The sequence below is a fragment of the Acanthopagrus latus genome, chromosome 4 (assembly GCF_904848185.1).
Source record: "Acanthopagrus latus isolate v.2019 chromosome 4, fAcaLat1.1, whole genome shotgun sequence".
Lineage (NCBI taxonomy): Eukaryota > Metazoa > Chordata > Actinopteri > Spariformes > Sparidae > Acanthopagrus > Acanthopagrus latus.
The window spans coordinates 6,708,828-6,721,638 of NC_051042.1; the positions used below are offsets into that span (position 1 = coordinate 6,708,828).

The following is a 12,811-nucleotide window of genomic DNA, read 5'->3' on the forward strand; positions in this document are numbered from 1 at the left end:
GACTAAATAAATTATACTTTTGGATCATTTTATTCTTGTCTCTACAAAGCAGATCCCACTCCTGATCTGACTGCCCTTAAATCATATCTGTCAGAGCTCAACATCTCTTTGTTGACTAATGAGGATGCCAAAGGCCTTGAGGTACCACTTAGTCTCTCAGAATTTAAAGGGGCTTTGAGCTTGATGCAGGCCTCAGGGGTCTGCTTCCAGACATGTTCCTAGAATTGTGCGATGTTATCAGGCCACTCCTCTTAGATTATCTTAATAATGCTCCAGACACTGGGTCCTTTCACCTTGAACAAACCAAAAGATGAAAAAGATTAACCTCCTGTGAGATGTGGCATTAGAATCGAATTGAATGAAATTGAATATAATATAATATAACAGAATCACTTTATTGATCCCAGACTGGGAAATTATTTTGTTACAGCAGCGGTGGGTCCGCAAAAAACACTCAGTACATAACATAGATAGAAAGTAAGATATACACACTGTATATACAGTGCAAACTATACTATAAACAATAATACTATACACAACTATACAAGAAATAGACAATTCCTATGAATGTGCAACAGCAAAACCACAGGTAAAATGAATAGTTAAATAGACTTAAAAGAACATTGAATATGCGGGTGTAAACATGTAATGTAACATGTAGCATGAGTAAAAACAATAGATAGATCAGATTACTCTTTCAGGCAGAAGTGAAAGAGTTATTGTCTAATGAAATGGCTTGAGGCAGGAAAGATTTCCTGTATCTATTGCTGCGACAGCAGCCTTCCGGATAAGGTGCTTTGCTGTCTGACCAGTGTGAGGTGGAGAGGGTGGAGAGGATTATTGATGATGGAGAACAGTTTTTTCAGTGTCCTCTTCTCCACCACAGAGTGTCCTGTTTGCAGCCAATTACATAGCCAGCCTTTCTGATGAGTTTGTTGAGTCTGTTGGTGTTGCTGGCAAAGAAAAGTACACTGGCCACCACGGACTGAAAGATCATCAACATCTTGCTGCACATGTTGAAGGATCTCAGCTTCCTCAGGAAGTAAAGTCTGCTCATCACCTTCTTGTAAACTCCAGTCCAGTCTGTAGTTGATGGCAACACCAAGGTACCTATAATCCTCCACCGCCTCCACATCCCTTCCAAGAATGCGCAGTCACTGGAAAACTGACCTCCTCTTCCTCCTAAAATCTATCACCATCTCTCTGGTCTTGCTGATGCTCAGCCGCAGGTGATTCTGTCCAGTCCACTCCACAAAGTTGTCTACTAGTGCCCTGTACTCATCCTCCTGTCCCTTACTTATACACCCAACAACAGCCGAGTCGTCAGAAAACGGTGTTGTACTGAAAGTCAGTGGTGTATAGGAGTGGTGTAACTGGAAAGGACACAGTGCAGTCCCCTGTGAAGCTCCTGTATCACTAACCACCGCATCAGACAGAACACTGCCCATACGGACAAATTGTGGCCTGCCTGTCAGGTAGTCAGTAATCCAGGAGATCATTGTGTTGTCTACACCCATCACCCACAGCTTCTCCCCCAGTAGCAGTGGCTGAATGGTGTTAAAAGCACTGGAGAAATCAAATAATGTGATTCTCACAGTACCTCCTCCACCATCCAGGTGCGAATGGGCTCGTTGCAGCAGGTAAATGACAGTGTCATCAACTCCCAAGTGGGGCTGGTAAGCAAATTGCAGAGGGTCTAGCCGGGCTCTCACCTGCGGCCTCAGGTTGGCCAAGACCAGTCTACCCAGCACCTTCATCACATAAGATGTGAGGGTCACTGGTCGGTAGGAGGAAGATGAGGAGGAGAGGTGCTGCACAGGAGAGCTCACATCAGGGGAGTGAGGGGGGAGGGGAGGAAGCATATGGGGCAGTGAGGGTGTGTGGGGGTCTGGAGGTGTCGGGGAGACAACAGAAGGCTGAGAGCTGAACCTATTGAAGAATCTGTTCAGCTTGTTTGCCCTCTCCAAGCTGCCTGATGGCTGTCTGCCGCTCACCTTACACCCGGTGATCTGCTTCCTTCTAGTCCACATATCTCTCACATTGTTCTGCTGGAGTTTGGCCTCTAGCTTCCTCCTGTAGGTGTCTTTACGGGCCCTCAGCATATCCCTGAGTTCATGCTGCACTCTTCTCAGTTCTTCCCTGTCTCCAGACCTGAACGCCCTCTTCTTCTTGTTAAAGGGATAGTTTGTGTTTTTTGAAGTGGGGTCATATAAAGTACTTATTTATAGTTGATCTATTCCCCACCGTAATCACTGATCAGCGCAGCCTCAGTTTGGAGAAGTAGAGAGCCGCTCCAGCCCAGATGCTCAGCTTTGTACTGTAGTGAACAGGGTCCCGAAAAAAAGCTAAATTTAACCACCTAAAACAAGGCTCACCTAAAAAATCTGTAACAGTTTAAGTGTACGCTGTATTGGGAAAATTCACATCGCTTTACATCACCGTCAGACCGCTCTTTCTTTTGGCACTACATTTTCTCAACTGTAGAACCTCTGAATCCCTACACATTAGTGCAACGGGGCAACAGGTGATCAGCGGGCAGGGAAATACAGTGCAAGGCCCAATTGCTGGACGAGAGGTTTACTTTTGATAAAAACGAAACTTAACAGACCGTCGAACCTCCGTATCCCTACACATTAGCGCAACTGCGTAGGAATACAGAGGTTCTACAGTTGAGAAAATGTAGTGTCAAAAGAAAGGGCGGTCTGACGGTGATGAAAATACTTCACACAATTCACAAAACTACACACCCAAACTGCGAAATACCTCATATATCCTGCAAAATGAAGAGCTGCAACCAAAACTGCATATAGCATTATCAAAATCAAACTTTTACAACTAATGGCACTCACTCCATTCGTATTACCAGATTTTTGTCTAACCAACTACACACCGTTGGGTATAATGAAAAGCACTCTCATCTTTATTATGCTTTGCCATACAGTTTTTACCCATTGCTTGAACACTATAGACACATGCTTAAAACTTACAAAAAAAGAAAAGAAAATACAGCAGGGAAAATATTAGGGATTATCTCTTCGCCGAGCTGGATCAGGCCAGAGAATTTCATCGACATCACAGGCGATATTTTCATTAGCAAGGCAACGAGGGAAGAACCGCCGTGCATGTCGAATCCATCCTTGAATGGCTATGGCGTCAATTTGGTCACAGGCCTCCTCCATGGCCTCAATGAGGGGCACTTGAGCCTGGGGCTGCAGATCATACACCTTCCACCGCCATGTTGAGAAGAACTCCTCGACTGGATTTAGAAATGGAGAGTATGGTGGAAGGTATAGCACAGAAAATTGAGGATTTTGCTGAAACCAGTTATGGACCTGTGCAGAGCGGTGGAATGACACATTGTCCCAGATGACAATGTATTGCATCTGTTGTATTTGGTTCACTGTGAGGATGTTGTGCAGTTGGTCCAGAAATGTCAGAATGTGAGCTGTGTTATAAGGGCCCATATTGGCATGACGGAGGAGGACCCCATTCTGTGTAATGGCAGCGCAGAGGGTGATGTTACCCCCACGCTGTCCTGGGACGTTGATTATAGCCCTGTGGCCAATGATGTTTCTGCCTCTCCTTCTTGATTTTGAGAGGTTAAACCCTGCCTCATCGATGTAGATAAACTCATGTGGGATTTCTTCAGCATCCATCTGTAAAACTCTCTGTAATACAGTGAAAGACAAGATTGTGTAGTTTAGCATGGATCTAATACACAGTAAATTTAGCTTGCAGTGTGTAACATCACAGTGCTAAAGTGAACAATACATACCTCCACATATGCATGCCACAATTGTTTGACCCTCTCCGAATTCCGCTCAAAAGGCACTCGATACAGTTGTTTCATTTGAAGTTGATTTTTTTTCAGGATGCGTTCCAGTGTTGAGAGAGAGACCTGATGAACATTACTGAAAATGCCATCGTCGCCAATGATGTTGACTTGAATTTCTCTGAGAGTTATTGCATTATTGGCCAGAACCATGTTTATTATTGGTCTTTCTTGTTCTTGTGTGAAAATAGGCCCCCTCCCTCCTTGTCGCTCTCGCCCCTGAATCCTATGTGGAAAGAAATACATAGGATCTCACAGGAACCAGTATGAACAGTGCTGATATGGTACATACTAAGCAGTTGATAACTTTTGTAGAAAGATTTATTTTTACCTGTTTTCTTGTCGAAATGTCCTGATCACAGATGCCACTGTATATCTGCTAAGATTTGGCTGAACTCTCAGTCCAGCCTCCCTCAGCGTCAGTCCGTGGTTCACCACATGGTCAACTAATGTTGCCCGAATTTCATTAGATAAATTTGGACCTCTCCTTCTTAGGGCATGCATTCCTGCTTCTGGTCTTCCTCTGCCTCTGCCTCTGCCTCTGCCTCGTCCTCGTCCTCGTCCTCGTCCTCGTCCTCTACCTCCACCTCCGCCTTGATGTCTGGCATGGCCTCTGCCTTCACCTTCTTCTGCTTCTCTTTGAATTCCTCCTCTCATTCTGACTCTTCCTCATCTTACTCATTCCATTGTGGTAGAAGACAGGTGAACTCACCTGCTGCCTTTTTGTAGTGCTTGAACCTGATTGGTGTGTCTACAATTAAGCAATCATGTGTTGGTGCACCTGAGTGTTGTGTTTAACCAATTAGATAATGAGTGTGGTCATTTGAAAGTCAGTGCTTTGGAATTTGCAAGGAAGTGACATCATGATATGCATCTGTGTCTGATGTATACAAGTGTGTTTAGTGTTTTGCAAATGACTGTGTGCAGTCATTTGCAAAAAGTGTGAAGCTGACATTGTGCTTATAGTTGTGCTAATCTGGTCCGGAGTTTTGCTCCTTGAATGTAAGGTTTCTATAATTGTGTACAACTTTTGATTTTAGTGTTAATGCAATCCAAAAAAACTGTAAACAAAGTGTAACCATACCTTAAACAAAAGCACTGCTTTGCGCTTTAGTTGCGATTCTGTAACACCCTTGCTCCTTTCTGCAACACACTTACACACACTACACACAACACACATACATAAGACACTTGGTTCAAAAAATGAAATCTCAGGGTACCACTGGGAAAACACATCTATTCAAAATACAACACACATTGGTTAATTGAAAATACTTAGACACACACCTGAAAATACTTACTTACAAAACTGAACACCTATCAGCCAGCTACAAAAAGGCCTCAGTTAAGCCATTTTGAGAACTTTGCTGTACAGGATAGACCAGAGCAGCCTAAGTTTGTTGTAGTCCGGGACAATTTTAGTTTCCATTGGGCTGCTCTGGTCCAGAACTGGTTCACCAACTATGATCAATTGCAGGCAATGGGACAGGCCTGCAGAGACACTGAGGTAAGGTCAGTCCAGGGATGGGGGATATTGCTTGTGATGTTGATGAAATCCTGTGGCCAGACAGATGGCATGATCCATAAGCCCACTTGCGCACAATTGTGTTTTTCTGTTTACAGTAGTGTATTGTTTGTTTTATTTTTGCTTTAACTGAATTTACTGTACTGTAAAATACACTACTGTAATGTAATGATTTTGAATTGAGTAATTCACTTTTTGGTTGTTGCGAAAATGTGCCTTCTGTGGAACTGAATCAAAACAGTAAAAACGAAAGACTGCAGTGTTTTATATAAAATAGACTAGTGTGTTGCTGCTGCTCTGAAAGTGTATTATATGATGCAAGTGGGTATCATTTTGTCATCAGAGTGAAGTTTTGACAAAGGATTGTTAGGTTTTGATAGCAGAGTTTCAATTTGACGTAGATGTGAATGGTTTATTTCCCAGTGTTGTGTCTTATTTGCTTGTGTGTAGAGTTTTGACAGAGTGAGCCAAGTTTTGCAAAACGTGTTCAAGCAACAGGCAAAAACTGTAATACTAAAATGTTCAAATTGTAGAGAAATCTTCAGATTGTTCACATGCACAGAAATATTTGCAGATACACACACAAACAATTTTTTTTATTTTATTTTTCACCAAACAAGTCAGTGCAACATATGCACAGCAGATATAGTTACATTAGAGTGAACAAAAATATGCTCACAAAACAGTAAAGTGAAAAAGAAAATTGCAGAAAAAAAAAATGCAACAATGCAAGCAGCTGCACTCTCTGTCCAGCCTCTCGCAGTGTCAGCCCATGGTTGATGACATGATCAACTAACGTTGCTCTGATTTCATTTGAAAGTTGTTGTCTTCTTTGGCCATGACCTCCTCTATCAGCTCTACCCCTCACTCTTCCTCCCCCTCTCATTCTCACCCTCCCTCTTCCTCTCTCTGCAACGTCTCCCATTGTTGTTGGAAAAAAAGGTGTTCACCTGTGGTCTTTTAGTGCTTACTTCCTGATTGAAGTGGTAACAATTACTGTTTGTTTGGCCAAGTGGCACATATAGTGGCCAATTAGCTCATGTAGTGTAATTTTGAATGGCAGTGTTTTGAAATGGCAAACTTTTGACTTTATGTGCATTTAAAAAGTGCCATTTTGAATTGCAAAATGTGTGTAAAGCAGATAATGTGTTTAAAGTTTTGCTCTCTGTGTGTCAGTTCAAATATTTGTGCTATGCATATCATTTTAGTGTGTTAGCAATTGGACAAAACTGTAAACACGCAGAATGGCAGATGAACAGTTCCAGTGGTCTTTGGACCAATTGTAGGGAATTCTCTAGAGATTTGGTCCAATGTCCAGAAACCTTTCAGTTGTATTGTCAAGATCTGTGGTAGTTTGCCAGTCTAGTTTAATTACATTTTACAGAAGCCTAAGTAGAGTTGTGAATAGAGCTGGATTCATGTCCATGTCATAATGTTTTGTCACTAAAAGAGCCAAAGGCTGGAATTGTGACCTTGAGGGACTAATCCTCTAATTTGGCTGGGAATAAATGTGGGATAATATATTCACCACAAAAGCACATGAGCTCATTCACTGTGTGGTGCATTAATTTATGCCACAACATGCAGGTGCTTCTAAATAAAGCTCACAGATATCTGATACTGTTGTGTAGCCAGGATATTGTTGTTGTTTGTAGGAATGCTTTTTTACGGTGGCCACAAATCCTTGAATTTCCAATTCCTCGGTAGTCCAAATAATTTGTATTCAATGATCACACCACCCTCAGTGATAAAGAAAAATCCAATTTGCAGGTTTAAGATTATTGGTACACTCATGGTCCTCCCTGGGGCGTCTATCAATAAGAAAAAAAAAACAAAAAAAAAAAAACCCAATAATGGTTGAATCATTGTAAGGATATTAATCTGATAGAAAGGTCATGAGCTCTAACTCATAAAGCATCCCTTGTAGAGACTTGGATTTCCTCATTGATTCTCTTTTGAACCTACATTTTATTGTATGTTTTATTAGTTACTTTTACTTACTATTATAGGCTAGAATACAATCGCAATATTTAACTAAAATCAACTTTAAAATGATAGTTGTGTTAAATGCTATTTGTATGTTCAGTACCTTGTGTACAACAATTTTCATGTGACAAATGGTAACAAAAAAAAAAGTCTCCTTTTTAAATGGGCTGGGATATAGATTTCTCCCACTGGCAAAAATAAAAAATATATTGCTCCCCCTTTTCTGACCCTAAAGGTTTTTGATTACATTCAAATGGCTCAATATTGCTGTCACGTTAATCAAGTTTGTGCCATCTGTCTCTCCACACCATGATGGAAACATGCCAAAGGGTTCAGCTCAGCCTTGCTGCTCCTGACACATACTGATGACTTAGTATTCAAGTGTCTTCCCAAGGTATCTGAGTTATCGCAGGCCTCATCATTCCCATGCACTCTTGTCTGTCCTAGGGAAAAAAAGCAGAGTGACTCTGCCTAAGACACGATAATATACTCAGGCGAAATAGAGAAATTGCTTTCCTAAGTAGATGAATGCTGGTCCAATCAATCTCACAACAAAGGAGGGTTCTGCCTGGATATTTCCAAGAGGCACTCCTGCCCCATCCTCCTCTTTTGTAGTTGCAGCAATAAAATTGTCAGTGGAGTCTTGTACTGATTAAAGGCCAACCTGACATCTCTTTTTTTTTTTTTTTTTTTTTGAATGAAGGACATCCGTTCTTATTTGATACTTTGTTGCCTTTTATTAAGACAAGCCCAAGTCTTTGAGCCAGGTGCCTTGTGGCCAAACTAAGGGATGTGAGGTGATACCCTTAAAGACGGCTTTGAGTCCAAACCCAAATGTTCTCATGAAATATGCATCTTTCCAAGGGGATACAGAGCATGTTTATCCAAGACTGTGTGTTGTGAGTGATAAAACATGAAAGTCTGACAGCAACCTTATTTTCTATAATACAAGTGAAGGCAATGATGACTAAGCAAAATACTCCGCGCAAGGCGGTTGTGTACTTGAGCAATTTCATGTGATTTCGTCGACTGCCTCCAGCATTTCCTGTGATTTGGTACTTCCTGAACCTTTCCTGTTGATATGTTGAGGTAACAGACCACAGGAGATTTTTTATTTCCCCTGGACGGAAATGTTTTACTAAAACCACATCTGTATTTTGTTTTGCTTTCGCTCTCAGTCATAAGAAATCACGGCTGGAAGTAATGCTTTCATTAACCACCTTATGTCTAGCCCCCGTGATATTCTGTGCTAATTATAGGCACAATCTTTGACACATCCTGTCACTTACCCAGAATAAGCATTTTCTATGATAACAGGATGCTAATTGTTCCAGTAATTCTTTAATGAAGATTTAATGTTCAGAAAACCCTAAAACAAGACATTTTAAAATCTTCATATGTATAAACATGTAAATCACTAGACACTAATGTTTGATATACAGCAAATTAACAAGAAGACTCACATTAAGGAAGCGGTCATAGACAGCATTTCACGAAGTTAATAAAGATTCTGCTAACTCAACAACTCTCAAAATTGAGCGATTTTATAACAGAGTCTGGGGAATTTCGTTCTTTCTTGTAGTATGTTGGTGCTCAAGTGTTGAAACGTTATCAAAATGTTGGTAATTCATTTATTTCGTTTGATAAAAAGAAAGAAAGAAAGAAATGTATCCTCTATTGTGATTGACTTCCAGAGTCCTTGGATACTGACAGTGGTATCGGCATGTATATTGCTCAGTAACATAATGAAGAAAAAGTTGCCTTGGGTAAATTATAATTCAAATGTAATTAAATTGCAAGTGAATTTAACTGTTTCAGTGATGTCTCTTTGGACAGTAAAGTTTATTTGTATCTTGAAAAGGTTCCTGCCTGCATTACATATCTTTGTTTGTGTGTGATAACCACATTTGAGATATCATTGTAAAAATTTGTGTTTATGTGTATTTTATGAGTTTGTAATAAACACGGCGTTGAACTGAAGACAAGTTTCAGAGTTCTGCTACAGAAAAAGTCATTATTTCTGATGGGGTCTGATCAAAGGTTGTCATACACTCTATACTTCTGATTGGTGTTGAAATTACTTTTTATGCGTCAGTGCACATCCCTCTCAAATCCCAAATAAGTTTACATGGATTTCTGTTAATGGAGTTTAATAGCAATTTGTTCAGAAGAGGTCCAACAGAGAGTTGAACCTCTGTGGAGTCTCACTGATGTCAAACGCCATTAAAACCAGAATTTAGGAAAACATGATGTCAGAATTAATATTATTTTGTTCAGACCTACAACATGGACTATTTGATGTGATAAATGGTCATTTTAAGTTTCATATTATTCTCACCACTTTTCTTTATTCTTGATATTGCACTAGTTGTACTGCTCCAGCTTAAGTATTTTGAGTATTTATTTTAAGTACTTTTATTTCATTTCTACACCCCAAACACTGAGGGAGACAAAGCCATTTTCAACAGAACCCCAGGTTAAATTCACAGTGATATAAAACTGAGAAAGTCTCTGGATTGTAGATGCTGGGAGCAGACATTGTTTTGCTTAATTGACTTAACATAGTTGCTGATTAATTTTCTGTCAATTAGCAAATCAATGAATCGACTAAGTGATTCGGCTTTAGATGAAACTTGCATCATTTGTTTTGTGTTATTATCTTAATCATGTGTCTTAAAATAAGTTACTGTGTCAGATGATTACCCAGTCTTAGTTAATAGAGGACATACAATTGTGTTTCATCAAGTATTATAAAGCTCCATACGATATGTCTAACTGAAAGCTAGAAACAAACATCATCAGTGCATTAGCTGCTCTACCATCTGTCACGCTGATCATTCTCCCATGGGGTTAACGGATACGTACAGCAGCCGGAGATCAACCGTTTTAATTATAGATCTGCTTTTTCCCCAAATGCCTGGAAACCAATTAAGGCGTGTGGTGAACGCTCGTCACACAGATGCTCTGATACATGCTGCTGCATGTGATGTTTCAGCCATCTCGCACTGACCAGAAAGGATGAGATCCCGTCCTCATAACAAGATGTCTAATTTGAGTCCAGGCTGCTAAGTGATGAGGCTAAAAACCTCCTGTCACAATTCTGCAGGTCTGGTTACATTAAATGTGCCATGTGTTAATAACAGATTGCTTTCTCTTCAGATGAGATGGAAAACTGATGTTTTTTCCTTTACTGAGTTTTGCCATGTAAGTATGTCACCTGGAGACTCATAAGGAACGTGTTTGAGACAAGTGACGCTTTCATCTGCATAAGAATTATGTTTTCCTGTCTCCACCAAAACATTGAAATGGAAGATGCGAAACAAATGTCTTTTATCAAAAGCCTAAGGAAAATATCAATAAATGAAATTCTCACTTGTTTTTTAAACTATTGGTTTGTCATATCGACTTGAATAATTAGATAAACTGAAAATACACAGACCTCTCTGGTCCTTTGATTCAATGTTAAATTGTACACTGTGACAAAACTGTGCTTCTGCTCTTGTTTGGTTTAGGCACAAAAAACCTCTTAGTTATGACACAGCAGAGGAAAAAAAAAACATATTTTGGTGAACCTGCCTCCTGACACCTGTCACCACAAAGTCAGCTGGGAAACATATAGACATATAGAAACTCATAGAAAGGTAAACTATTGTTTGTACCAAACGAGGTTTAATGTGTGGATCGGTGAGCGTGCCGGTATAATAAGTTTCTGACTAAAGCTTAACATTTTACACATTCATAGACAAGAGTGCAGCCCCAGTCTTCTCATCTAAACTCTGCAAGAAGAAAATGAATGTAATATTCATAATGTCAAAACTGAGGTTTGGTTGAGCTCAAGCACCAGAGCAGCTTGGTTAGGACCAGAGAGACCATGAGTCGAAATAACGACAGTGGTGTCAGATCAAAAAACAACTGGTTTTGTTTTTCACCAGTGATTTCAAGAGACTTTGAAAGGCACAGTCAAATGACACTGGGCTGCTGCGAGGAATGTCAGACCATAACAGTCTTTTATGTGTTGGTTTGAAAGGAAATAAGAAACCACATATTCTGTTATTTGATTTGAGGGACTTGTCAGTAATCTGGGGTTTTAGTAGCTGCAAGTACTTTTAAGCACAAATGCAACAGTTTTCATTCTTCTGTTCTCTTGTACATAAATTGAACTGAAGGTATATAAATATAGTCAGCATGTCCGCAGTGTTTATTTCATAAAGAGCCTCACTGAGAAGGTTTCTGCATATTCACACATTTTGTGAAACGCCTCGCTGCCAGGTGACAAGACACGCAGCCATGTGTATCAGAGGAGGAGCAGGGCAGTTTGCAGTTTGAGGGGATCGTGGTATATACTGGAAATTGGTGATGACTCATCTTGGCATGTAAACAAAAAAAAACCAACAACAACATTTGATAAAGTAGCAGTATTATCTGTGGAGGTGGACAGTCACCTGAATCTGAATTCAAATAACATGACTTAAAGCTTTCAAATCGCTTGCAGTGCATACGCCAAAGATTAAATATGGTTGCCGTGATACATCACTCCTTTCCATTAAAGTCTCTTTCAAACAGATGAGTCCAAATATCACACATTAAAAATATCAGGTGACATTGTACACAGAGGAAGAAGTCCAGGTGGAGAAGAGGTCCGCTCAAACAAACAGGACTCTTACACAGAGGCTGTGAAGTGTTTGACTCCAAGTATCAGGATGTAACAATCTGTATTTGCTTACATCCTATATGTAACATCTAATTTTCCCACTCTAACAAAACTGAGACTGATACCGATGATAATTATTGTTATTTATTATTGTATCGTCGATGATGAAGGTCAGCTGTGTTCTGACTGCGTCGTCAGTTGCCGGCTCAACGCTTTGGCATTTCTGGAAGCAACAAGCTCAGAGAACACAGTAAAAAGAAGCAGAGCTCAGTTCAGCAGTGTTGGTGAGTTTATCAGAAGCACACAGGGATTATATAACGAACCAAAATGTACATGATGCAGAGATAAGAATTAAGCCCAAGAAAACAAGCAGGTTGTTAAAACAGATGGGACAAGCAAAAGCACCAACCTTAAAGTTTTTGGGGTGTTCACATGTGTGAGGCAACAAATAGAATCTCTCAGTGGTTCTTTTTTTCATGAAAAAATACTTTTTAAAAATTGCATTATATTTTTAGCTGATGGTAGAGGGAGGTGGGGCTTATTTATTTCAGCCGGCAGCTAAGATTACATGAGTTTGTAAATATTGAGATATGTGGTGAGCTAAGCTGGACAGTCACACCACACACAGACAGCTTGTGTTTTATTGAGTTAGTGTCAATTAGCTATTAGCAGCACTAGTGTGATGTGCGTGTGTGTGGTTGGGGAGAGACTGCGGATGGAAAGGATTGAAATATGGCCTTGCAACATGTTTATGTCTGCTGAGCAGGTGTGTTAATAAAGCAATGGCTTGTTAGGGAGCATCAGAGTGAGGGGTTGT

General features: G+C 40.2%; 1 protein-coding gene across 2 annotated transcripts in view; it reads left to right on the top strand.

Annotated features, from left to right (window-relative positions):
- The window catches only part of tspan4a (tetraspanin 4a), a 192,716-nt gene that overhangs the window by 53,059 nt on the left and 126,846 nt on the right, over positions 1-12,811 (top strand). The window lies entirely within an intron of this gene.